The sequence below is a fragment of the Ictidomys tridecemlineatus genome, chromosome X (genome assembly GCF_052094955.1).
Source record: "Ictidomys tridecemlineatus isolate mIctTri1 chromosome X, mIctTri1.hap1, whole genome shotgun sequence".
Lineage (NCBI taxonomy): Eukaryota > Metazoa > Chordata > Mammalia > Rodentia > Sciuridae > Ictidomys > Ictidomys tridecemlineatus.
The window spans coordinates 9,088,670-9,115,012 of record NC_135493.1 but is presented as its reverse complement, the minus strand read 5'-3'; positions in this window follow the sequence as shown (position 1 = coordinate 9,115,012).

Here is a 26,343-nt window from a genome sequence, read left to right as displayed (position 1 = left end):
TAATATTTATTTATTTTTTCAGTTCTTGGCGGACACAACATCTCTGTTTGTGGAACCTGGGCCACACACATGCCAGGCGAGCACGCTACCGCTTGAGCCACATCCCCAGCCCTGGAATGATATTCTTGATTCTATGATTTGTTTTCATATTGGTTCCATTTTTTCACAATTATACATACTGCTGCAATGAAATTATTTTTAAAGAGAGAGTGAGAAAGGGAGAGAGAGAATTTTAATATTTATTTTTTAGTTATCGGTGGACACAATATCTTTGTTGGTATGTGGTGCTGAGGATCCAACCTGGGCCACACGCATGCCAGGCGAGCGCGCTACCACTTGAGCCACATCCCCAGCCCCTGCAATGAAATTTTTGTATCCTGTTTTTCCTTGATAATAAGGCCACTATTTTTTTTGGAATGATTTTTGAAAAGTATGTATAGTTATATGGAAATTTGAAACAAATAATGGAAGGATTTGCCCCATGTTCATTCTTACAGAAAGCTCCCTAAAGATAAAAAAAAATGAAAAATGTCAATAGCTTTTTAAAATATTTTTACATTAGATAACTTTATTTATTTTTATATGGTGCTCAGGAATGAACCCAGTGCCTCACACAAGGTAGGTAAGCTCTCTACCACTAAGCCACAACCCCAGCCCCCAATAGCATTTTTCTATGAATCTTCCTCACATGCCTGAAATCATTTTCTTAAGAACATAGATAAGAGTAAAGAATATGCTGAATGAGTACATAGGTTTAACTATGCACATATTACTGTTGATTATATATATAAAAAAGATTATACATAGAAGTTTGGGGAGGATAAAAAGGCATAGTAATTTTAAAAGACCATTGATGAATGTCAATGGAGCAAATTATGAAATTGTACACACAACTCATATATAGCTTATATCACACTGCATGATAAATATTTAATTGAATAATTATTGTTCCTTTAATAAGTATTAATTTCTAGAACCAGGATATTGAAATTCTACTTCTTTATCTTGTACACACACAAAAAAAAATCTGAGTGTAATATAAAATATAAAATAGAATTTTCAAAAACATTTATATGTGTGTGTGTGTGTGTGTGTGTGTGTGTGTGTGTGTGTGTGTGATGTACCTTAAGGCAATAAGTAGATTTCTTCATTTTGCATGATGGAAGGAAGGAAATTTCTAATGTATTGTTTTGCTGCTTGTCATTTTTCTCTTTTTTTAAAGAGAGAGAGAGAGAGAGAGAGAGAGAGAGAGAGAGAGAGAGAGAGAATTTTTTAATATTTATTTTTCAGTGGACACAACATCTTTATTTTATTTTTATGTGGTGCTGAGGATCAAACCCAGTGCCCCGCACATGCCAGGAGAGCACGTTACTGCTTGAGCCATATCCCCAGCCCTTCATTTTTCTCTTAATTCAAATATACAAGCAGAAAAGACTATGTTATAACTGGCAGTAAAATACTTAAGAAAAGATGTGGGCCATATGTTAATTTTAACAAGAGATGGGAGGAAGCTATAATAAATTGAGATATATTATTGGTTTAATTTATTTGCATTATGTAGCTATCGAGTGTTTTAAGGAATTGGCAATCAGATCTAATTCGACTTTTAAGTAGGAAATATGACTGATATGTACCAAGCATTAAAACTTAAATGTGCCTTCTCAATTGTGTGATAGAGGTCACAATTAAAATTAATGAGAAGGCTGATTAGCTTCTCTTATAGAAAGAGCATATCTTTCAGTGGACTAACTCTCCCTAAACACAATGAGTTGATCCACCAGAGAATTCATGATGCAGCAACATTTAGATAATATAAGAGAATACTGATTCATTTGAAATTTAAAATGCACTAGTTGAAGATTACATATCACTGGGAATAAAAGAGGAAAACCTGAATAACTGCTAACAGCTATTGAAACAATAATTAAAGTCAATTTCCTGAAAGGAAATTCCTTAGGATATAAAAAACAACTAATACTTTGTAACACTAAACAAAATACACCAAGAGGCATGATTAGTCCCTGTAAAAAAATGCTAAACTTTGCTTGAAAAGTTAATTTATTATTGATGTTAATGTTTAGCTCTATACAAAGTATTATTTTACTTGTATCTTCAAACTTTCATTCATTTCATTCAATACCAGATACTTTGAACAAATTAGTAAGCAGACAAACATATAATCCATGTTCTCTGGAGCTTATATTCTAATATATATTATGTTTCTATCATGTATATATTTTCTGTTATAAAACACTAAAAAGACCCATTAATAATGCTAAAATAGTTTTTTAAAAAAAATGACAAAGAGATACAGTTGTCAAATATAGGATCGTTTTTAGAATTAAACTGAAGAGTATAGTAGCAATGTGTTTCAGTGAATATTAGATAGGAAAGAACACACATAAACAAGAAGTGTGAGAGCTGACACCAACCTTGCTTTGGAAATATTAGCAGAGGTCTGATATGCAATTCACACTTTTGTTTTGAGAGGGATCAATGTGAAGCCAGAGGTTTTGCATACTCATTTGCTGATGGGCCCTTTTTAATCTATGATTTCTCAATACAATAGCACTATTCACCCTGGAGAAAGGCAGTAGGTGAGTAAAATTAACTAAAATTCATTTTATTTTCATGCTCTTGGATTTACAAGCTATCCTTGGTGATGTTGCTCCAAGGGGTGGGGGTGGGGAACACTCTACCAATCATATCTTTTTTTTTAATGCTAGCGTATTTTTTTAAAAATATTCTTTTAGTTGTAGATGGACACAGTATCTTTATTGAATTTATTTATTTTTATGTGGTCCTGAGGGTCAAACTCAGAATTTCACACATGTGAGGTAAGTGTTCTACCACTGAGCTACAAAGCCAGCCCACTATTGTATTATTTATACATTTGTTTTTTTAAAATTTATTTTTATGTTATGATGAGGATCAAACCCAGTTCCTCACACATGCTAGGCAAGTGCTCTACCACTGAGCTGCTACCCCAGCCCTACCAATCATATCTTACATCAAGTTTCTAATGAGAAAGACAAATTTGATTGTCTTTGAATCACAGAAATGTATAATTGTCCTCTCAAACTACTAACTATTTCAAGGACTATACAGCAGTGAGAAAATTATCTTCAGGGATTGAAACCTGTAGCCAGATAAAATGGGCTACTTTAAGTAACCAATACACTTTGACAGAAGCAGTTGATCTTGATATGTTGGGCTTTTAGAAACAAAGACTACTTGACTTTTCATATATGGTCAATGCATTTTCTCATGGCCAATGCATTCCAAAATACTTTACATTTCCCAAACTGCTGATATAGTAGTAAATGCAACACTGGTTTTTATTGTACTTTTCATTTTCAGTAGTAAGATTCAACCTAGGGGTTCTCTAACACTGAGGTACTTTTTTTTTAAAATTTTGAGACAGGAACTTGCTAAGTTGCCAAGGTTAGCTTCAAAATTGTGATCCTCCTGCTTTACCTTCTGAGTAGCTGGGATTATAGGTATGTTCCACTGTTCATGACTGTTATTGTGCCATATTTAAAGATATAACTTGATGTAATTCAGCTTATACATGCTGAGACATAATTAAATAATTATTCAAAATATTGTAGTTAATTCTAGAAGATGATTAATAATCTTCCCAACTGTCATGCAGGAAACATCACAGAGTTTCTACCAAGGAACATAACAGCCTCTATAGGGGATTGTTCTACTGACAAAAGTTCTGAATGGAACAGTTTTACAGGAGGAAAAGTTTATTTTGAGGCTCAAAATTTCAGAGGTCTAAATCCATAGACAGTGGGCTCCATTCCTCAGGGCTCAATATAAGCCAGGATAGATAGCATGACAGAAGAATTTAGAGGAGGAAATCAGCTCAGGATATGGGACCAGGAAGCAGAGAAAAATAATTCCTCTAACCAGGGACAAAATATAATACCTGAAAAGCACTCTCCCAAATGACCCACATTCTCCAGCCACACCCTGTCTTCCTACAGTGACCACCCAGTTAATCCAGAATAAAGGGGTTAATGCACTGATTAATTAAGGCTCTCATAACCCAATCATTTTACCCATAAGCTTTCTTGCATTGTCTCACAGGTGAACTTTGCGGGAGACAGTTCATATCTAAACCATAACAATCAACTTTGACATTTTCCTGTACAACAAAAAAATAATCCCATTGTTTATCAATTACCACATCAAACTCCATTTGATTTTGAGTATTTAGTCTTGAAAACCCATCCTTAACATGGTCCTTTCTTATCCAAGTAAATACTCACTGAAAATGTTATTTGTTGGCAGAATCCTCATAAGATGTGGATTTGAATTTTTGCCCCTAAACCTTTGAGCTATTTACTTTGTTTTGTTTTCAAAAACTGAATATAAATTATAAATTATATCTATTTGGCTGAGGAAATGATGTTCATTATTCTTGATCTAAATATCCAATTCAGACAGTTGTGGAAACCTTTCTCTAGATTTCTCTAGTGAATGGCAAGTGGTTCATCTAATGATGGATTTATTATTATATATGTTTTTTAAGAGATTAGTGGTCCATATTAAGCTTATTGGTCCCTGAAGACTTAGAACTCAATTAGCACATAGCTTCCTTTCAGATAGCATATTAGTCAATATTTATTGCTCTGACCAAATATCTGACATAAACAAGTTAAAGGAGGAAGTTTTGGCTCACATTATAGAGGTTTCCACACATGACCAGCCAGCTCCATTACTCTGGGCCTGAGGTGAGGCAGAAAGGCAAGGCAGAGAAAAGCTGGACATGGAACCAGGAATCTTCCTGGTTCATGTCCTACACAGTAGAAGGGAATGACAGAGAAAAGCTGCTTGGCTCATGATAGCCAGAGAGAAAAAGAGGGGGAAGATAGGAGAGGAGGAAGAAGGGAAGGAAGGGGAGAGGGGAGGGGGAGAGAAGAGGGGGATGGGAGAGGAAAGGAGAGGAGAGTTGGGAGAGGAGAGGTGGGGAGAGGAGAGGTGGGGAGAGGAGAGGGGAGAAAAGGGGAGGGGATAGGAAGGGGGAGGAGAGGGTATGTAGCCTGGGGACAATATATGTTTCCCAAGGGCAAATCCAGAGACCTACTCCCTCCAGCCACACCCCATCTGCCTACAGTTACCAATAGTAGTCCATATAAATTATTCATTCATCAAATAGATTAATCCATTGGTGCAGTAATAATTAAAATTATTGCCTGAAAACCACACCTCTGAACCTTCTGTAATGGGGATCATGTTTTCAAAACATGAACTTTTTAAAGATATTTCTGGATCCAAACCATAACTGATATATTTTCATTATTTGAGACTAGACATCACAGATCTCCTGAAAGACTGAAAAATTTTGATATTGCATATCTTATAATATATAGAAGAAATACATTTTGATTTACATACTGTAAGTTAGTTGAATAATATATGTTCACTTCCTCTGATTAAACTTCTTTATTCTTTCATTTCAATGAAGAATAATCGGGTTCTTTTTTATCTTCCTGTAAAGTTCCAAAACACATGGTGAATAATTTTAGCTATATATAAATCAATCATCTTCAGTCCCATTTATCATTATTACCTATTTCCTCACAGTCTGTCCCTGCTCTTGAAAATTCTGTACATTTCCAATTCCTTGGTGTGGTAGAAGTTTTTATTTGACTAGCTATTAAGAGAGTATATCTATACTACCTTCTTTGACAAAAGAAACTGTGTTAGGCGAGGCAAAATGCCTTTCTTCAAAACCATTGTGGGTTTTTTTTTTAATTTCTTCATTTTATTTTTATGTGGTGTAGAGGATTGAACCCAGGGCCCCACACATCCCAGGCGAGTGTGCTACCGCTTGAGCCACATCCCCAGCCCCATTGTGTTGGTTTTACAGAACACCCACACTAGTGTTTGAACAGACAACTTAAAAGGAGATTAAGAAAAATATGCATTTTTTTGCTTTGCTATAACAATTTTTAAATTGTTATAGTAGAGCAAAAATGCATAATTTTTAAAGATTATTTGTAATGTATTAAAACCGAAGTTTTCCTGTAATATCTAACAGAGAAATTGTCGTTTAGGTCCATGTCATCATAATTAGTACCTGAGGGGCCACACTTGTTTTTATCAACTTGTAGCTAATTTCTCTAATTGGTATCAGAAGAGTTCTACTTAAATATTTCTCTTCTCAGTTGAGGTAAAATATTTCAAAAATTCTACTCTTCATCATTCTAGGAAATCAATTCTCCTTCACTACTTTTCCATGACAGTCAATGACACCTTATTTTTTTCTTTTGTCCTAATACCAAACTACAGAACCCTTTCACAATCTCTTCTTTTCACCTTCATCCTCTGCATTTCTTTGACCCCTTGGCATTCTTTCTAATGCATACCATTTATATTTGTCTCTGCTACCTCCCTAGTCTGGAATACTTATCACCCCATATTTGGACAACTAACAGCAAATGCACCTGGGCTTTAGATACTCTCAATTTCCTTTTGTTCCAATTTATGTTAGACTTTACTGCCAGAACAAATTTCATAAAATATAAATCTTACTAAAATGCCTTTTATTTAAAACATCTAAAGGTTCATCATTGGCCTGTTTGGTGTAGATCAAATTCTATGGCATCTGAATTATTTCAGCTTCCTTAGGCTGCTGTCCAAAATTTTGGATATTATGGCCTGACCTTCCCTATTTCCTCTCATCCTCATGCTGTTAAAAGGGACCCAGTGGGGCAGTTGGATATTTCTTCACTCCCCACTGAACACCATAATCATTCCTAATTCCAAGTTTCTGTTGATTTTTCTAGCTGTGTCTCCTAGTAGATAGTGATCCTAAAAGTATCATCAAATATCAGAATTACTAAAAATATAATCTATATCAGAATTATCTGATGCTTATAAATCATGCAAATTCTTGAGTTCTCAGGAAACACATAAAATGTATATTTTTACAAGCTTCCCAGATTTTTCTGGTATAGGCTAAATTATGAGCTCTATAAGGTCAAAGGAATGTGGAATTCTACCCCTAGTCTCCTCTACCTGTGTTATTGTGCCTGGCACACATTATAGGGTGAATATTAAAAATTGATAAAATTTACATTGGTCCTAAGTAAACAGAAGAATTTTCCAATTCCAGGTTTCATGGGCTATTAGCTCACTATTAGAGCACCTGCCTCACATGCACAGGGCCCAGTGTTGAGTCCCCAGCACTGCAAAAACAAACAAGAAACCAAATTCCAGAGCATGAGGATGAAATTGTCTGTCCTTCTTTTTATTTCCAAGATGCTCTAGACTTTGGCCAGGATAAGGTGTATATCTTTCAGTCCAGGTTCCATCTTCACAATTAGAAAACTTTATAGCAGCCAATACATAAACTCAATTTTAGGTAGAATAACTGTCCAGCAGGTAAGGAGTATAGCTGCTGTTACAAGATCTTTCTATGCTATGTCACTACCAACAAAGAAGTCAGGAAGTGAAGGTTGGTAGTAGACTCACAACTAAGTAAATATGTTCTGACTGACAACAAAATTAAGACTAAGAAGTTGTCAAATTCACAGCCAGAGGTAATGGAAAACTTGATAGGCTGGTGAAGTAGCATGGCATTAGAGTGTTTGGTCAGAAAAAATAAAACAGACATTGAACAAAATAAACTGTCTTCTTCCTATAGCAACTCACTCAACAATGGAAATTCTCTGGTTGATTTCAAAACCTGGTGGTGGAAGCCCCATGGAGGATGAAGGTGAAAACTAAGAAAGAAAAGATTATACCTTTGTGGAAATTCCTTTGAGAAAACACTGAAATCATGTATCCTTTCTAAAAAAAGTAAGCACTAGGTTTTCAAAAGTAATGCATGCACATGATAAAAATAATTGTACATAAGCTTATGTAGTTAAAATGATTCTCCCTCCCATACCCTTTTCATTTTGTATGAAGGTTCAGATTCTTACATAGTTATTTTTAAAATATTTTTAGTTGTAGATAGACACAATACTTTTTTATTTGTTTTATTGTTTATTGTTTATTTATATGTGGTGCTGAGGACTGAACCCAGTGCCTTACAAGTGCTAGACAAGCACTCTATCACTGAGCCAAAACCCCAGCCCCATATAGTTCGTTCTTACAACTTACTATATTATGAATCTTTACTACAAAAATTAATTTACAACTCTTGAATTTTTACTATGTTCAGATAAAATATTAGTCTTAGTTCTCACAGCAATATCATTTTTTCCAACAAAAATTGAAATTCAGACATAATGTATTTCCCAATTTTTTTAGCCCAGTAGACACAGAAATTGATAATATTAATATTGCACTGTTTATGGCAAAAGGCTCTGCCTGCCTTAAGACTAAGGGGAAACAGTAACTTGACCCTCTCTTAAACCTTTCACAGAGCATCTCTGTGCTCTGGCAATACTAATTGAAAATCTTTGTAACTTGGCCAAAGTGCCATAGCTAGCTCTTGAAAATGCAATGCTATGTGTAAACAGTGATATTTCTCTATGCCACTAAGCATTATAACATAATTATTTTTTACTTATCTTCCTAAATGATCTTCCTTCAGAAAAAAGGATATGACATAAAATGGATTTTGTACAAGTTATAGTAGTTTCATGTAAGATTTTTGAAGTAGAAGTTATCATCCTGAGTCTTAAAATTTGAAATATAGCCCATTACAAACATCATATACCTTCCAAAGTCATGACAGTAAATTGTTAAATCATCTGATTTCATTTTCAAAAGGTGTAAATGTTCCAAGTATTTCTCTATTGAAAGCATTTACCATGCCTTTGCTTTAATACATATATAAATAAATAAATATAAGAAAAATATCCCACTAACATAAGTTTTGATATATAAAATTAGAACAGTCATTTAAACTATTTTATTTCATTATTTATCCAGAATGCAGCAATCATAATATAATTCATATAGTGACCAACACTAGTTGATGTTTTCAGAATTCAATTAATTTCAAAATATTATTTGAAATATAAAGGACCCTTCTAAGTTATACCTTTATATACCATGTAATTCTGAGAATACCTTCCTGGGTTTTTTATACATTTATTTTATTTATTTGTTTTTATATGGTGCTGAGGATTGAACCCAGAGTCTTGCATGTGCAAGGTGAGCACTCTACCGCTGAGCCATAACCCCAGTCCCCTTCCTGTTTTTTTTTTTAATGCTCTTTCAGCTCACTCTAGCACCCTTCAACAAATGATTCCTTCATTTCTGATTAGTAAAAAATCAAATGGATACATGGACCAAACTATTAAATGAAAACAACTGCTTATCTTATATGCTGATAAATGGAATTTAAAATGTACAGTTTCATTAAATGCTGCTCCAAAACTAAAAGTATTTTTTAAATCTCAAGAAATATGTAGTTAAATCATATATTTCAACTGGTTATAAGGAACCTCCCAATTTATACAGAAATTACATATACACTGTATATTACTATTAGTAATGTCACAACTACAACATCTACATATAGTTCAATATACTTCCTATATTTCAATGTTTCTTAATTTTTTTCTTCTCATATACAAGCCCCCATTAAAAATACGTCTTTCCAAGTTCCATTTTCTAAGGTATTCATAAAGTATGTATTTCTAAGATAAGAGCAAGCTTTACATGGAGCCTCTGGAAGAATAATGTCGTATATCAACCTATTTTAATTCAGGGTTCCTCAGCATTGCTACTGCTGACACTTGAAGTCAGATGATTTCTGCCTTCAGAGGTGTTTCCCATTGTTTTAGTCAGCTTTTGCGGTTGTGTCTACAGAACCTTACCAGAACAATTGTAAAGAAGGAAAGGTTCATTTAGGGGCTCACAGTTCAGAGGCCTCAATCCATAGAGAGCAGGCTCCATTCCTTGGGGCTAAAGATGAGGCAGAATATCATGGCAGAAGAGTGTGGCAGAGGGAAGCAGATGATCAGAAAGCAGAGAGAGACTACTCTCCAGATACAAAATATATACCTCATAGCAACAGCCCCAATGAACTTCTTTCTTCAGCCACATCCCACCTGCCTTCAGTTACCACTCTGTTAATCCCACCAGGGATTAATTCACTGATTAGGTTAAAGCTGTAACCTAATCATTTCTCCTCCAAACCTTCTTACATTTTCTCGCATGTGAGCTTTTGAAGAAGATTACATCGAAACCATAACAACTGTAGAGTGTTTGGTGGAATTTATGATGTCTACCCAGCATCTATCCACTACAAGATGCTAGCAACTGTCTGCAGGTTATGAGAAACAAAATCGTCTCCAGACATAGCCAATTGTCTCCCATGGTAAAAATTGTTTCTGGGTTATGAGCTCCAGAATGGTGTTTGAGACAAGACCTAAGTCTTTTTCTACATCCTTAGCTAATAGAGAAAGAAGATGAATAGATTCAAGTTTTATACAGACTATCCCAAGACTGCGAAAATTTAAGGTAAGCATGAGAAAGAATAATAATTCAAATGGCAGATTTTTTTCTTAGTTGATATAGGAAAAGTAAATCAAAACTGGAACTTTTGGGCCTGTGGTTATAGCTCAGCGGTAGAGTGCTTGCCTTGCACTTGTAAAGCACTGGGTTCAATCCTCAGCACCACATAAAAATAAATAAAATAAATAAAGATATTGTGTTCATCTGAAAAGAATGTTTTAAAAAAAACAGGATATTTCAACACTGAGTAGATTTTCAAATCATTTTTTTCTGTGAAGACTTTAAAATACTATTGGACATGATCTGTAAGGTCATCTGCATATAGATATGTGCCTATGTCATAATGATTGTATCAGTGTGTGTGTGTCTGTGTCTCTGTGTGTGTGTGCGCACACACACAAACAGTAGGATTGGTAACCAAAGGGAAAAGGGGCCAGGAGAAAAGATGGAACTAGAGAAATCAGATGACAAATGAAAGTCAGGACAGCAATGAGGTAGAAAGCAAGGGAAACAAGCAGAAATCAAATATAATAAACCATTTAGTAACACAGAAAGAGCCATCAAACAGAGTTTCACAAGAAACTGAGAAAATGAAGCAAAGCAGGTGGCAACATACATGCATGACCCCAACAAGTGAGGGGCACCCATACTGAGACAGCTTGAAATTGCCTCTGTTCCTGTCAACTTACTCATTTGCCCTCCTTGAGGAAGGAGTCATCTCTGTAGTAAAGTTGTCCTAGAAACCTGTGTAGGGGTACCATAGGATCAGAAACACTTGCTTGGCAAAGACATTTCTGTGACACTGTGTCTAGCAACAAATAGCAAGTTAATAGAATGTGTCTGCTCTGACATGTCTGGTTTCCATCTCATTGTTGCACTGATGGCTGCTGTTTTTCAATAGGGAATAAAGGCATATGTTCAGTCTAGAAATGTGATTGATTGTGTTTGTATCTGCTTTCTTATCTTGCAAGTGAATTTTAAACCCTTACATAATGAATCCCAGAAGACCTCTTTAATATACTTAGACTTTGATAAATACATTTAGAGATTGTTGTAAGTCATGTGTTTTTCATTTATGTATTTTTCATGTTTTATGACCTGCATAGCACATTTTACCATCCAATATTATTTTTCCATGTTTATTGTATATGCACAGGGATATGACTTCTAGGCCTTCGTAGTCTTGTTCACTGCTGTCTCATCCACACCTGGACCAGTGTCTGGCACACAACAGGCATTCAGTAAATGTTTCTTGGATAAATGAATTAATGGGATATAAATGAGTGAAAGACATCTTCCTGCTCAATCAACAAATCACTTCAAATATTTTGACCCCAAAATATTGTACCTGTGGAGGAAAAGCACACAATCTGCTTATATTATCAAACTCATTGGTGCTTTGGAGTTGTCAGGGACACTGGCAACAGAAGCTCTGTGGATTTCTCAGAGGAAGCACACATGAGGAAATTACTCTGGACTCTTTTCCATTTTTGATACCAGACACTCAATACTTCATCCCAGCATGAGAATAAGAAGCTTTAGTGTTTTTAGGATTAATTGAGACCATGGAGCAAAATAAGTAATGTGGAATTATGGTTTTACCTTGGCCTCCACACAATTAAATCTTGACCTATAGCTGTATCTAAATAGGAAATCAAAACCTTTGAATTTAGTTATTGCCATGGATTCCTACTGATACCAGATAAAATACATGACATTAACACCTCTTGCAGAAGAAATCATTGCTCTAATTAGATCCCAGGAGTAATTACTTGCAACAATGAAGGCAGAATTATAGAAGTTGTGCCATATATATGACTAGCCAATAGATAAATAAACACTAACAATTCAGTATCCATCCCCACACCAGCATCTGCACAGTCAATATCAACATATGAGAATCTGTGGCATGCCATTCAGTTAAAGTCAGGTAAAAGCAAAGTGAATGGGTTGCCAAACTGAAAAATTATCTCAAAAACATTGGTATTTTGAAGGAGGAATTCACAGCTGGGTAAGGCAAGCTGTGAAAATTGTGTTGCCTGGAAAAAAAAAAAGGAGAGCTGGTACAGACTTTGAAATAGCTCCTCATCATTAAGGAACTCACAAGATGCAAGATTTATCATAGCTTTTTGAAAATTATGCTATTTGAGGGGCACGCTACTCTAGTTTGCTCAGTTTCACTTTTATGCATAGGCTTCACTTGTAATAAATGCATACAGTAGCTCTTTCTCTTACTAGAGAAGCATTTTAGGAAAGTTCTCTGAATTGCCAGAATGTAGGCCATTTCTTGTTACAAACAAAGAAATATATTATACTTTAACTATAAGGAATAATGAGGATATAAGAATTTAAGGTCTCTTCGGAATTTAAGATATCTTAAGAACAAAGTAAAAGAACATCAACAAAAAAGTATGCTCATTCTCATTCTTATAAAGAAAATGAATCTAATGTTCATTCTAATATTTAGAGAGGTAGACAATTACAAATTGAAAATCTGCATAAATATATTTATTCCTTTTGTTTAGAAATCACTAGTTACTCTGTTTCTTAGAGGAACATGATTACAAAGTGGTCTAGACATCCTTTCTTGACTAACAAAAACAGACATAGCTATACAGAGTAGTCTTTGAACTATTTTTTCCCATCCTCTACCCTATAATTTCAAGTGTTTTGCTAATCCAACACGGATTCTCCATTAATAGTTTAGTAGTGTGGTTCTTATCTCTGCACCAATACATTATTAGATTTCATAATGAGAGGAATAATACTTTAGTCATAAAGAGAAGAGAAAAATAAATAACAATTTTCCAAGATGAAAGAGCAACCTAGACACTGTAATGCAGTGCTCAAGTGTTTTAGAATAAGCTATGCTTAAATTTTGACTTCCTTTTGTAAGTAGTCACCTCTCATTTAAACATATAGGAATGATCAGTTGCAAAGCAAGAACAGATTGAATTATAAAACCATGATTCAGCAAATAAATTCAAACTACAAATTCAGCTTTTTACTCTTCATTTTTTTTCCACTCATGTTTAAATGTAATTCAAGGGCAGAAAAATGTCATATTATTTCTACAAATGTCAAATATTCATGAATGTAGAAATCATTGTATCTTGCCATGAGAGTGAGGTGGGTTTTGTTTTCTTTTGTTTTTAACTTTTAGAGGTAGTTGTACAAACCCAGTTGATGTGGAATAAGTATGTTATGGTGAAAAACCTTTGGAAAAACAGATGAACTTAATGTTGCTCTTAACTGCCCCTTGGATATTTTTTCCTTGAAATCTTTTCTTATCTTTCTTAATTTCCTTCAGTAATGATGGGACCAATTTAAAGCCAAGTTTTCTTATCTCCAAAGGCATGATATATATCTTCATGTTGATAAGCAATTATTCTACCATTTCCCTAAGTTATATGGTGCTAATGCTCTCCTAGTAGTGTTCATGAAGTCTTTATTGACAGAAATGACCCTTCATGCTGAGCACAGAGGCCCATACCTGTAATCCCAATTATTTGGGAGGCTGAGGCAGAAGATGGCAAATTCAAGAGTAACCTGGGGAATTTAGTAGGACCCTGTCTCAAAATAAAAAATAAAAGGACTGGAGATGTGGATAAATGGTAAAGCTTCCATGGGTTCAGTCCCTAGTAACAAAAAACAAACAAGCAAACAGAAATAACCCTTCACTAATGGTCCAATAGATGTCTCAGTGTTTTTGTTTTTTCCCCCAAGAAGACCAAGCAAGGCAACAGGCCATACACATTTATTTCTTCAAACAAAATACTAAGAGAGAATTTCATATAAAGCCTCTTGAGATAAAGTCTGATATAATGGACTATCTTCCTTTGAAAGTGAAAATGTTTCTGCATATGCTTCCCCTAGAAAGGAGAGATTGTACCATGTGTTTGTCACATCTGTGTCAAGGGCAGTATCTCTAAAGACATTCAAAAATTATTGAAAACAAAAAAAGGGTTTTACTTGGTTCCCAATTGTGAAATTTCATAATACCAAGCATTACTTAAGAGTTTTCAGTCACAACTATCATCAATATCTGATGTTATTCTATCTCATCAAGAGAATGAGGATCTCTCTGCTCTGAGCACAAAGAGACAATATATACAATGAATTGTGGTGGGCTTGAGGTCACACAGTGCTTGAGTCAAGAACTTACTGTGTTACTCTGACAAAGTTGTAAAATCATAACATGAGAAGGTTAGGAGGTTATATCACTTCATTTCTCTAGTTTACAGATGAGGAAGTTGAAACTGATAATGGGTTTAAAGCCTAGAAGACAGTCAGAAATAGAAAGCAAGTTTCATTCTTGTGAGACAAATGCCCTTTCTACAAATCATGTGCGATCTTTGAGTCTTAAAATCCTTTCTATAAATTCAGGCTAAAGATACCAGCTCTGTACTTTTAATGAAGATATTATAAGCATCAAATGAGATAATCCATATGAAATACCTTGGAGCAAATACTTAAGTCTCTTTGTGTTTTATGTTATACATCCAAATGTGGAGGCAGTATTACATCATGCATCATGCCTCACACTTTAATATTTTGTTTTTCTGTGTGTTTTATAGTAATATATTTAATTTTCCCATCTCCATAATTCCTGGACTGCTCTGTTTGTCATTTACTGATTTAGTTTATTTTATCAACAATCAACAAACTTTTTGAAGTCAGAGAGAAATAAAATAGGGATTTCTATTCCAAAGACACTTTTTACACATCCATTAGAGTATGCAATTAAAGGAAAATAAAAAATTCTGCTAAATAGCCAAAAATGAAGGCTTCACCAAAGTGGTAATGTAGTACTTCTTCCAAGTACTTCTTCATTTTTTTTACATTATTCATTTTGTTCAAAAAATACTTTATTTTACCTTTTACTATTTCTCAGGAAATTCGATTACAAGAAATGAAGTATTTATTCTCCAAAATGACAGTTGATTAAACTGTCTGTGAGAGTTAGATAGTGCAATGAAAATAGAGAATCACATAATTGTAGTTGTTACCTATCTAGACGAAAAGATCTGTTAGTGTTGGAAAATATGGAGAGAGAATGATAGGATTCTTTTTCCAATGATAAATGTATGGGTAGAAATATTTTTAAGACTCTGGTTGAAGAAATGCTAATGAAAAGTTTTAATAGTTATTTATTTATTTTGTATTAATTCATTTATTGTGGTACCAGGGATTGCACCCCTGGCCTCACACATGCTAGCCAAGTGATCTACCACTTAGCTATATTCCCCAACCCTTTAATAATTTTATAAAGGTAGTTAAAAGGCATCCATGCAATGTTAAACTAGCCATATACTGAAAAGCATAATCCTAGTGTATAAAATATCAACCACTCCTCCACATATCCATCCATCTACCCAAATATTCATCCATTTAATAAATAGTCTTCTGTGTATTCTGTCAATTAGTGAAAAATCTATGAGCAATAATGAAGTCAGAAATAAGGAAATAATTAAAATAAGGAGAAGAAATACTGCTAATATGAATAACAGCTACAATTTCTGTAGACATTTGCAGATATTATCTGAGAGAAGAGCACTTGGGCAGAAGGATCAGCAACTTCAAAGCCCCTGAAGCAGGGCATGTGTGGGGTGTTCAAAGAAACCAGAATACTGGAGTGAAGTAGATAAAAAAAAATAGTAGGTGATAATGATGCCACTTCAGAGGATTTGGAGTCCATGTTGCCTAAAGTTCAAGAATGAGCACTGACAGAACAGCTAAGGCAAATCTAGCAAGCAAGTTTCATTTAAGAAAGTTATAGAATCAGATTTCTCTGAAAGCGAAGGGGCCTCAGTGCTGGGTGTCCATGGGAAGGGACAGAGTTTTTTTTTTTTCTTATAGTCCTCAGAACTCTCCTTTTTTATTAAGCATTGCCTTCCCTTTCCTCCCCATGTCAGCGCCTAGGAGCACCAACATGGAGGTTAATTGTTAGCAACCCTTTGTTCTCTCTTTGGTAACTGGTCTTTACCCTCTGGACCCCAACTATTTATTACCTACACTGATCACCTAACTTCTACCCTTGTCTCAAATGAGACCACAGGGTTTAGAGATTGGGAAGATGTTTGAGGTACATCTGATCCCAAATAAATTGTGGTCTTTATTCAGAATGTGTTGAAAAGCTATAAAATTTTTGAAGACATAATATGATCTAACATGTGTCTTAATAGGATCAGTTTGACTGTTCTTCTGAGAACAGACTGAAGAGGAACAAGGTCCAAAGCAGGGGCACCAGTTAGCAGGTTACAGAGCTCTTGAAGGTAAGATGCAATGGAAATATCTGAGATAAGTGGACATAGAAATTTGGCTCACTATTAGAGGTTCCAGTATATGACTGGATGGATCTACTACTTTTAGGCCTCTAGTAGGGTGGCAGCAGTTCATAGCAGAAGCATGCCATGGAACAAACTATTAACCTCATGGTCAGGATGCAAACAGAGAAAAGACCAAGACACTCCAATCCCCTTCCCTCTAAAGGCTCACCTACTAGTAGGTCCCACCTCTTAAAGACAAACATTCAAATAACCCTAAGCAGAAGACTAAAAGTTTAAAAGATGCACCTTTGGGGAGATATTTAACATACAAACTATAGTAATAAAAATATTTTACTGTATATTTATATTTGTGGTGCTGGCAAACAAAGATGGGCTTTGTATTATAGGCAAATATTCTACTACTGAGCCACACCATTTGTTATTTAAAATTTTAAAGAGAGAACAAACAATGTAGTATTATTTCAGTCTTAATGTAAAAAACACAGACACCATAAGCATCTCTCAAGCTCAAACTAAAGGAATTGCAAATTTTAGCATGTGAGTTTATATTCTTCAGGCATTAGCAAGAAGGGGAACAACAAACCAGATTGACCTTTGCCCAAAGGAACTCACTTACTGTTTATTTTTAGAACATGAATGAGGGAATTTATTCTAGAAATATCCTAATACGTCTAAAAATTTCTAAGAGAAGTTATTCTCCTGGTATTTTATTCCTCTTTATACTATTAATTTAAATTTACATTTTTCAGTAATAAAATATTGAAATATGTGACCTGAGACCCCACAGGATAACTGAAATGAAGCTGTGAGTGAATTTTAAGAAGTAAAGTTTTCTATAAAATAATGCAAATGAGAAAACATGTGCAGTAATGTTCATATACAGATGTTTTTTCAGGCTAAAATCAGATGTATTGCCAAAAAGTCACAGGTGTACACAGCATGCAATAATGAGAAAATACAAAGTGAAGAGATTTACATTCCATATATTTGAATTCAATAGAGAGTTTGGGCACCACTTAAATATAATTTTGGAAGTATTGAGGATGTAAGAAAAGAGATATCAATAATCACACGACCTAAATTGTGAAGTGGGAAAAGAATGGATTCACAAGAGTCACAAAGCACAAGAAAGCTTCTATAAAGTGAGTTTTATTCTTTGTCCCTTTTTACCATATTGTAATGTGTATTTAGCAAGCTTATAATGAAATTTAAACAAAACAGCCATCAAAGATAAATATCATTGTTAACATGAGTGTAAGTTTTGTATATGTATGTGATTCCACCTCCCCAAATATTTTACTTGATTTTACCAGGCACAGCAATGACTGTTCCACCTATGCTATAACTGATAGCTGAAATTCATTCTTCCTCTTCCTCATTCCTACTCCAGTTACAGAAAAAAAGCTACCTATTTATAATTTTTCCAGGTAACAGGCCTTTTCTGTACTTAGCACAAAGGTGTCTTATGTACTCGCAATGATTACTCACTCTAACTCTTTGTAAGTAATCACATCTTTCAGGATGGTGAAGGGGGGTGTTATAAATCAGGATTCTCCAAATTCAGTGAATTGGGGTAGGTACAAATAATTCAGATTCCTGGGCATAGTCACAGATCTCTTAAGCCAATATCTCAGTTGGGTAGGGTCTGGAGTTCACAATTTCCACAAAAATCCCATCAAATTCTGATGCTGGTGAAATCAGAATAGCAATTGTAGAAATACTTCTATAGTTGTGTTTTAGCAATGAAAAAATTTCTCAAATATATCAAAACACAAAAATCCTAGTTGTGCTATTTAATTACATACATGAGTTTGATTGAACTTGTGAAATGATGCTAATCATGTTGAGTCTACCTAATTCAAAAGGATTTCATAAATTCAAATGACAAAATATATATCAGTAGTTAATGAGAGTTTGTATCAGAATCACGTAGACCTTACTAAATATATGGCTATCTGTACCCACACCTAATCCACAATATCAGAATTTTTCATAGAGGGTCTTGATACTGTTATCATCTCTCTCCTCTGTTTGGAGGCCTTGTTTTCTGGATATTTTGTCCCCTATTTTCTTGTTTTACAACTTTGTTCAGTGGAACACATCCCTTAGTGACTTCCTGAGAGTTCATGAGAAATTTCCTTTTTAATTCGAACATGAAATTACTTTTCTGTTATAATCAATTTTTGGTTAAATAAATATATAATTTTGTCTGGGAAATTGTTTTCTTTCAGAATTTTAAAGCATGGTTATAAAGTTTTCTTACTTTTTTGTATATCATCTAAGTTTTTCCTCCTATATTTCTCTCTCTTAAGGAACTTTTGTATTTACACACTCATTTACTCTTTATGGTGTTATATATTTCTTCCTGGATATCAACGTTTCCAGCAGGTGTCATTTCCCTTGTCTGAATTTTTATCATATTCAGGAAACATTTCTTCTAGTGCAGGTCTATTGATGACATATTCTTTCAACTTCCATATATGTGAAAACGTCTTTATTTTACTCTTATATGATAGATATCATTATCTAATTGAGAAGTCTGGTATTTTTTATACATAATCAACCTACTGTGTAGTACAGAATTTCTTACTCCTATATAATGGTAAGTTGCATTGATCAAGTGTTCTCCTTTACTTTTAGTTAGCTATTAAAAGGTAGTATTCAATTGTTTCATGGCCTTTGTTTTCTTTGGATGAGAAGTCCCTCAATTAGTATTTTTGTTGCCCTACTATGTCTTGTGATTTTCCCCTCTGATTACATTAAAAATTGTTTTCTCTAGTCAGGCACAGTAGTGCTAGTGAGTCAAGAGGCAAGGGTAAGAAGATCACAAGTTTTAGACAAACCTCACCAAACTGGGATGGAAGTGTAGCTGTAAAAGTGCCCTTGGGGTTCAATTCCCATTTCTGTATTTTTTTTTCTTTCCTTGATATTTAGCACTTTGACTAGATAAAACCAGATGTGCATACACATTTATGTCCCTCTGTGATCATTTATCCTTTTGAAGGCTCAGTGAGTTAAATATCAGGCATTGATTCTTCTTCAAAAAAATATGCTACTCATTCTCATACTTTTCTCCTTTTGGATATTCAAATACTTGTATTTTTCACTGTTTAATATTATCGCACAAATTAGAATCTGTTATAATTTTTCTTTAATTTCTATTTTTCTTGATTTTCAGATTGGATTGTTCCTATACATCCAATTTCACTTCACTGACTCTTTTATTATCTCCAGTCTACTGTCAAGCCCATCTAGTGGTGTTTGCAATTCAGTGTTCTACTACTCAGGTCTTGTTTGTCCACGTGACCATTTTCAAAGATTTCCATTTTTTTCTGCAGGGATTTCCCATAGAAGATATATTTTTTCTATTATGTTGACATATTTCCCATTAAAGTTCTGAAAATATTTAAAATAGTTACTTTAAAGTCTCTATTAAATCTGCACCTGAATCATTGGAAATTCATTCTGATAATTATTTTTCATGAACACAGGTTGCATTTTTCTCTTTTGTTTCACATATCGTATTATTTTAAACACCCCCAAAGGTGCCCTTAGACCTCTTCTCAGTTAGTCTCCATACCCACCCCTGTCCTGAGGCAACAAATGAACTGCATTGTGTTTCTAGAGACTGAATTTCTATTTCCTAGAGTTTTACATACATAAAATTATATACTATGCTCTTTCAGGTCTAGCTTCCAGGCAAGAGATCTACCACTGAGCTGCATCCCTAGCCCCTCTGTTTGGCTCCTTTTACTTAACATAAATATACTTGAGATTCAAGGATATCATTATTCGTGTTCATAGTTTATTTATTTTTGTTACTAAGTATTGTTCAACTATATGCATATGCCATGTTTAGTTGACAGAAATTTTGCTTTTTTTCTAATTTGGGGATATTATGTCAACAGCATGCTATGGACATTCATTGACAAGTCTTTGAACAGATAGAAGTTTTCATTTCCCTCGTATAAATACTTAGAAGTATGATTAGTAAGTCATCTTATAAGTGTATGTTTAATTTATAAGAAACTACCAAAATAGACAAAAAAGAAACTACTAAAATATATACCAAAGACATTGAATGATTTTTTTTATTTGTTCTAATTAGTTATACATCACAGCAGAGTGTATTTTGATACATCATACATAAATGGAGTATCACTTCTCATTCTTCTGTTGGTTGTACATGATGTAGGATCATACCAGTTGTGTAGTCATATATGCACATAGGGTAATAATGTCCAATTCCTTCTATTATCCTTCCTACCCTCATAACCTCTCCCCTCCCTTCACTCCCCTCTGCCTAATCCAAAATACCTCTATTTTTTCCTAGCCCCACCTTTATTGTGAATTAGCATACACATATCAGAGAAAACATTCAGCCTTTGGTTTGTGGGGATTGGCTTATTTTCCTTAGCTTGATATTATCTAGCTCCATCCATTTACTGGCAAATGCCATAATGTCATTCTTCTTTAAGGCTGAGTAATATTTCCTTGTATATATACACCACAATTTCTTTATCCATTCATCTGTTGAAGGGCACTTAATTGGTTCCATAGTTTAGCTATTAAGAATTGAGCTGCTATAAACGTTGATGTGGCTGTGTCACTGTAATATGCTGATTTTAACTTCTTTTAAGTATAAAATGAGGAGAGGGATAGCTGGGTGAAATGTTGGTTCCATTTCAAGTTTTCTGAGGAATCTCCATACCACTTTCCATAATGATGGAACCAATTTTGCTGCCCCACCAGCAATGTATGAGTGTACCTTTTTCCCCACATCCTCGCCAACATTTATTATTCCTTGTATGCTTGATAATTGCCATTCTGACTTGGGTGAGATTAAAATCTTAGGGTAATCTTCATTTACATTTTTCTAATTGCTAGAGATGTTGAACATTTTTTCATATATTTGTTGATTGATTGTATATCTTCTTCTGTAAAGTACCTGATCAGTTCCTTAGCTGATTTATTCAGTTATTTGTTTTTGTTTTTTTTGGTGTTAAATTTTTTGAGTTCTTTTTATATCCTGGAGATTAATGATCTATCTGAGATGCATGTGGTAAAGATTTTCTCCCATTCTATATCCTCTCTCTTCACATTCTTTATTGTTTTCTTTGCTGAAAAGAAGCTTTATATTTTTAATGCATCTCACTTATTGATTCTTTATTTTACTCCTTTCACAAAGCCCTGAGTTTGATGCCTAGTTCAAAAAAGAAAAAGAAAAGAAGAAGATTTTAAAAAGAACATTGAATAATTTTTACATTTTCTACTACAATGTTCCAAATAGTTGTTCCAGATAGTCAACAGCACTTGATGTTTTCTGTCTTTTATATTAGCCATTTTAGAATATTATGGAAGTAGTAATGTGGTCTTCCTGGTATTGCTGAAATGAAATTATAACATTCCCTAGTAATGCTATACTGAACCTTTAGTATCTCTGCTCTGCTTTTAATCCCACAGAAGTTGTTTCTTTGGTAAAACTTGGATACTCTCATCCAGCATATGAGAAAAGTAAAAGTCATCCACTGACTCATGGGAATCTCCCTAACACACTTCTTCAGCTACTGTCTGCCTTCCTTTGTATTCTATGGTGTCTATTCACATGAATTTCAGCTTCCTGACCAACAATGAACTTCTGTCTCATCAGCTGGGTGGACTGTCTTGGTCTCTAGCATGCTGTACTGTGTTTAGCCAAGTGTTTTGCAACCTGAGAACTACAGTTACCATATGCTTCTCCTCCTAATTAACTCCTACAGGAATTACACCTTGTGCTATTGTTAAATACCTAAAAACTGTTGCCTCTTTATCCCTAGTGTCAAAAAATTTCTTGATAACCTGAACTTCTTTTTATCCTTCATTATGCTGGGTCACTTGAATATTGCAAGTCATACTCTTTAGTTCTACTCATTGATTTACTTAACAAATTCTCCTTCCTTATTCTCTTATTGTACAATTTCTGTTATTTGGAGTTTGGATATGCTAAAATTATCCTCTTTTTTTAAAGAACATTTCTACCTTATATATTTTGTCTATCTTCTTGCTTTAATTTCTGGGAGATTTCTGACAATGCTATCTTCTAAATTAACTATTGATTGTTTTGAAATATAAGTGTAATAAGAATTGTAGTGCATTCTGATATCGCATATTTAAAAAAATAAAACCATTTAAATAAAAAAGTAAATTCATCCCTCATTATATTTAATTTCTAAAATCTATTTATTATATTCTAATGTGTTTTTTTTCAGAAAGCTTTTATTTTTGTTGATAGTATATTTTCTCTTATCTCTGCAAACACTAAATGTATTTCCAAATTAAGGGAAAGTTTTATAGTGTAACATTTTAATTATTTAAAGATCTTTATCAATACATTAGGTATTGTATTAGGCATTGTTTCACTGTCTTTTCAATACATTTGCTATTTTGTGATTGATCTAGGGTTTCATATATACATTTTAATTTATCAGAACATATTTCATATGTATGGTACTTTAAATTCCATGGAGATACAGAAATGTTACTATTATACAACTCTATTCTGTTTTCTTCTTTTGTGCTATTAATACATGTGCTATCTTTTTATGTTATAAACCCAAGAATTCATTGTTACAATTGCTGTATAATTAAAATGGATAATTTGATAATAATCAGTATAATTTTGTGTAAAATAAGAAATCTAAGAGAAAAAGTGTATATTTCTGGAATGTGTTATAATAAATTTATTAACCTCCAGGCACAGTGATGCACATTTGTAATCCCAGTGGCTTGGTAGGCTGAAACAAGAGGACTGTAAGTTTAAAGATAGCCTCAACAATTTAGCGAGGCCCTGTCTGAAAATAAAAATCAAAATGTTGGTGATGTAGTTCAGTGATGAAGCATTCCTTCGTTCAATCCTTTGTATCAAAAAAAAAAATTGTTAACCATTTGTTGTTCTCTTCAATTGGCCCTGTGGAGTTCAGTTACCATCTGGTCTCAATGCAACTTTACATCTAGTACCGTTTTTTGTGCTATCATTGTCAAATATATTTCAATGAATTATAGGCCAAACAATATACTTACATACATATTATTTTATACAATTTGTTATAAATCAGTTGAAGAATGCAAATATGTATTTAATATCTAATTATATAACCACCTTTATCCAATACCCTTTGATGTTTTATGGGGATTCAAATAATTGTCAGTATTACTTGCTTTCAGCTTGAAGAACTTCATTATTTATGTAAGTTTTATCTGTTAGCAAGAATTTCTCTCAGTTTTTGTCTATCTTCATGTTGGAGGATAATTTTGCTAAGTATAAGAATCTTGGTTGAAATTTTATTTTTCTTGCAGCACTTTGAATATATTATTCCTTTGCCTTCTAACCTTCATTGGTTCTGGATAGAAGTCAATATAAAATCTTATTAGGATTATCCTGTATGTACAAGTCACTTTTCTCTATTGCTGATTTCAGGTTTTCTCTTTGTAACTGCCTTTCAATAATTTTACCATGATATTCTCTAAAGGCAGTCTTTTTTTAAATTTTTTTATTGATTGTTCAAAACATTACAGAGCTCTTGATAAATCGTCTTTCATATATTTGACTCCATTGGGTTTTGAACTCCCATTTCTACCCCAAATACAGATTGCAGAATCACATTGGTTACACACTCACATTTTTACATAATGGCATATTAGTGACTGTTGTAATCTGCTACCTTTCCTATCCCCTACTATCCCCCTTCCCCTCCCCTCCACCTTCCCTCTCTGCCTCCTCTGCTGTTGTTCAATTCTCTCCCTTTTTCCCCCCTCCCCCTTGCCCATCATAACCTCTTATAGTTTTGTGTATCATTGAAGGTCTCCTACCATTTCCATATCCTTTCCCTTCTCTCTCCCTCTAAAGGCAGTCTTGCAGGTTTGATCTGACCCAAGGAGAGTTCTTTCCCAAATTTTGTTTGGTGAAGTAGCTGGCCTATAGTTTAACTTACTGCTCTCATGGAGATATCCTTGTCCCTCTTAATTGCTTACCATTAGCCTTGGACATCCTCACAGTCCATTTTGAATAAAGTAACTTCCTTTGAGGAATGCTTCAAAGGTCTTTGTTTCCAAGAATATCCTTTCCCCATGCAATATCTCTGTGTCATTGGTCCAGTACTAAAAATTGGGAGAGAAAGTAGCCTACTTGTCTCGGAGTCATGTGCCTTTTTCTCTTCTGTTAAACTCTTTCTACAAACTAATAGTCAAAAAAGTTCACATTCTTGTATGAGAAATGCTTACAGGAAGTTTTAATGTAGGATAACAAGGTTAGCACCCCAACATTTTACTGGAGAATTTACAAATATTATTTCTCTAGGTCTTTTCTTTTTTCAGTAAGGCTTCTAAGAGATGAATGCTACACTCTCTTTTATGGAAGTTACAATATTGGCAGTCAAAGCTAACAAAGAAGACTGGGTTAGACAATTTTACTTATATACATTCTTCCTCTAAAGTATGTTATTGTTTAATCCAGATCTCTTCTGGGTCATCTTCCCAAGTCAATTAATTTTCATACTTCTTCTAGAGTAATTGAGGAGTGATGAATAGTGAGTGGTATTAAGTTTGGAACGTAGGGAACCAATGGTACTTTTGGAAAATTTTCTGCACAAATTCTTCATTTTCCATTATCAATTTTATACTTCTAGTTGCAGAGATATTTCATAACTTCTAATCTGTAAACTTTTCTTATGTTTCACTAATTAATATCCAATGTTCCTGAATACTTTTGTTTAACATTAATATTTGTTTTATTTTAATTAAAAATAAATATATAAATATATGATATTTTAAAATATGTATACAATGTGAAATGCTCGATTGAATTATTTAACATATGTATTACCTCACATTTTTATGATAAGAAGACTGAAAATCTACTGTCAGTAATTCTCAAAATATAATCCATTGTTATCAACTATAATCATCATGTTGTACCATAGATCTCTTGAACTCATCTCACCAAAATGGTGTATTTCAACCAACATCTCCACAGCCCTACAAGTTGTCTATAGGAACCTCCATTCTTCATTCTACACATCTGAGTTTGTTTTGAATTCTACATATAAGTGACATGCTGTGGCATTTGTCTTGCTATATATGGCTTATTTCACTTAGCATAATGCCTTTCTGGTTCATTCATGTTGTTTCAAATGCCAAGATGTCCTTTAGTCTTACGACTCAATAGTATATTAGGGTGTGCGCGCACGCACACACGCCTTTTTCTTTATCTATGCATCCAACGAAGGACATTTAGGTTGATCCGTATCTAGGTTATATTGAATAACACTACAAAATAAACATTAAAGTACAGATACACCTTCAACATATTGATTTCAGTACTTCTGAATGTATACTCACAAATAGGAAAGCTGGACAGATACTAGTTCTACTTTACATTCTCCCACATACTGTATATAATATTCCATTTTCTCCTCATTTTTACAGCATGTTATTTTTGTCTTTTTTGAAAATAACCATTTTTACTGGAGTGAGGTAATATCTCATTGTGGTTTTGATTTGCATTTCCCTGTTAATTAGTGAAATGAAGCATTTTTCCACATACTTGTTAGTCATTTGTATGTGTTTTTTGGGGAAATGTCAA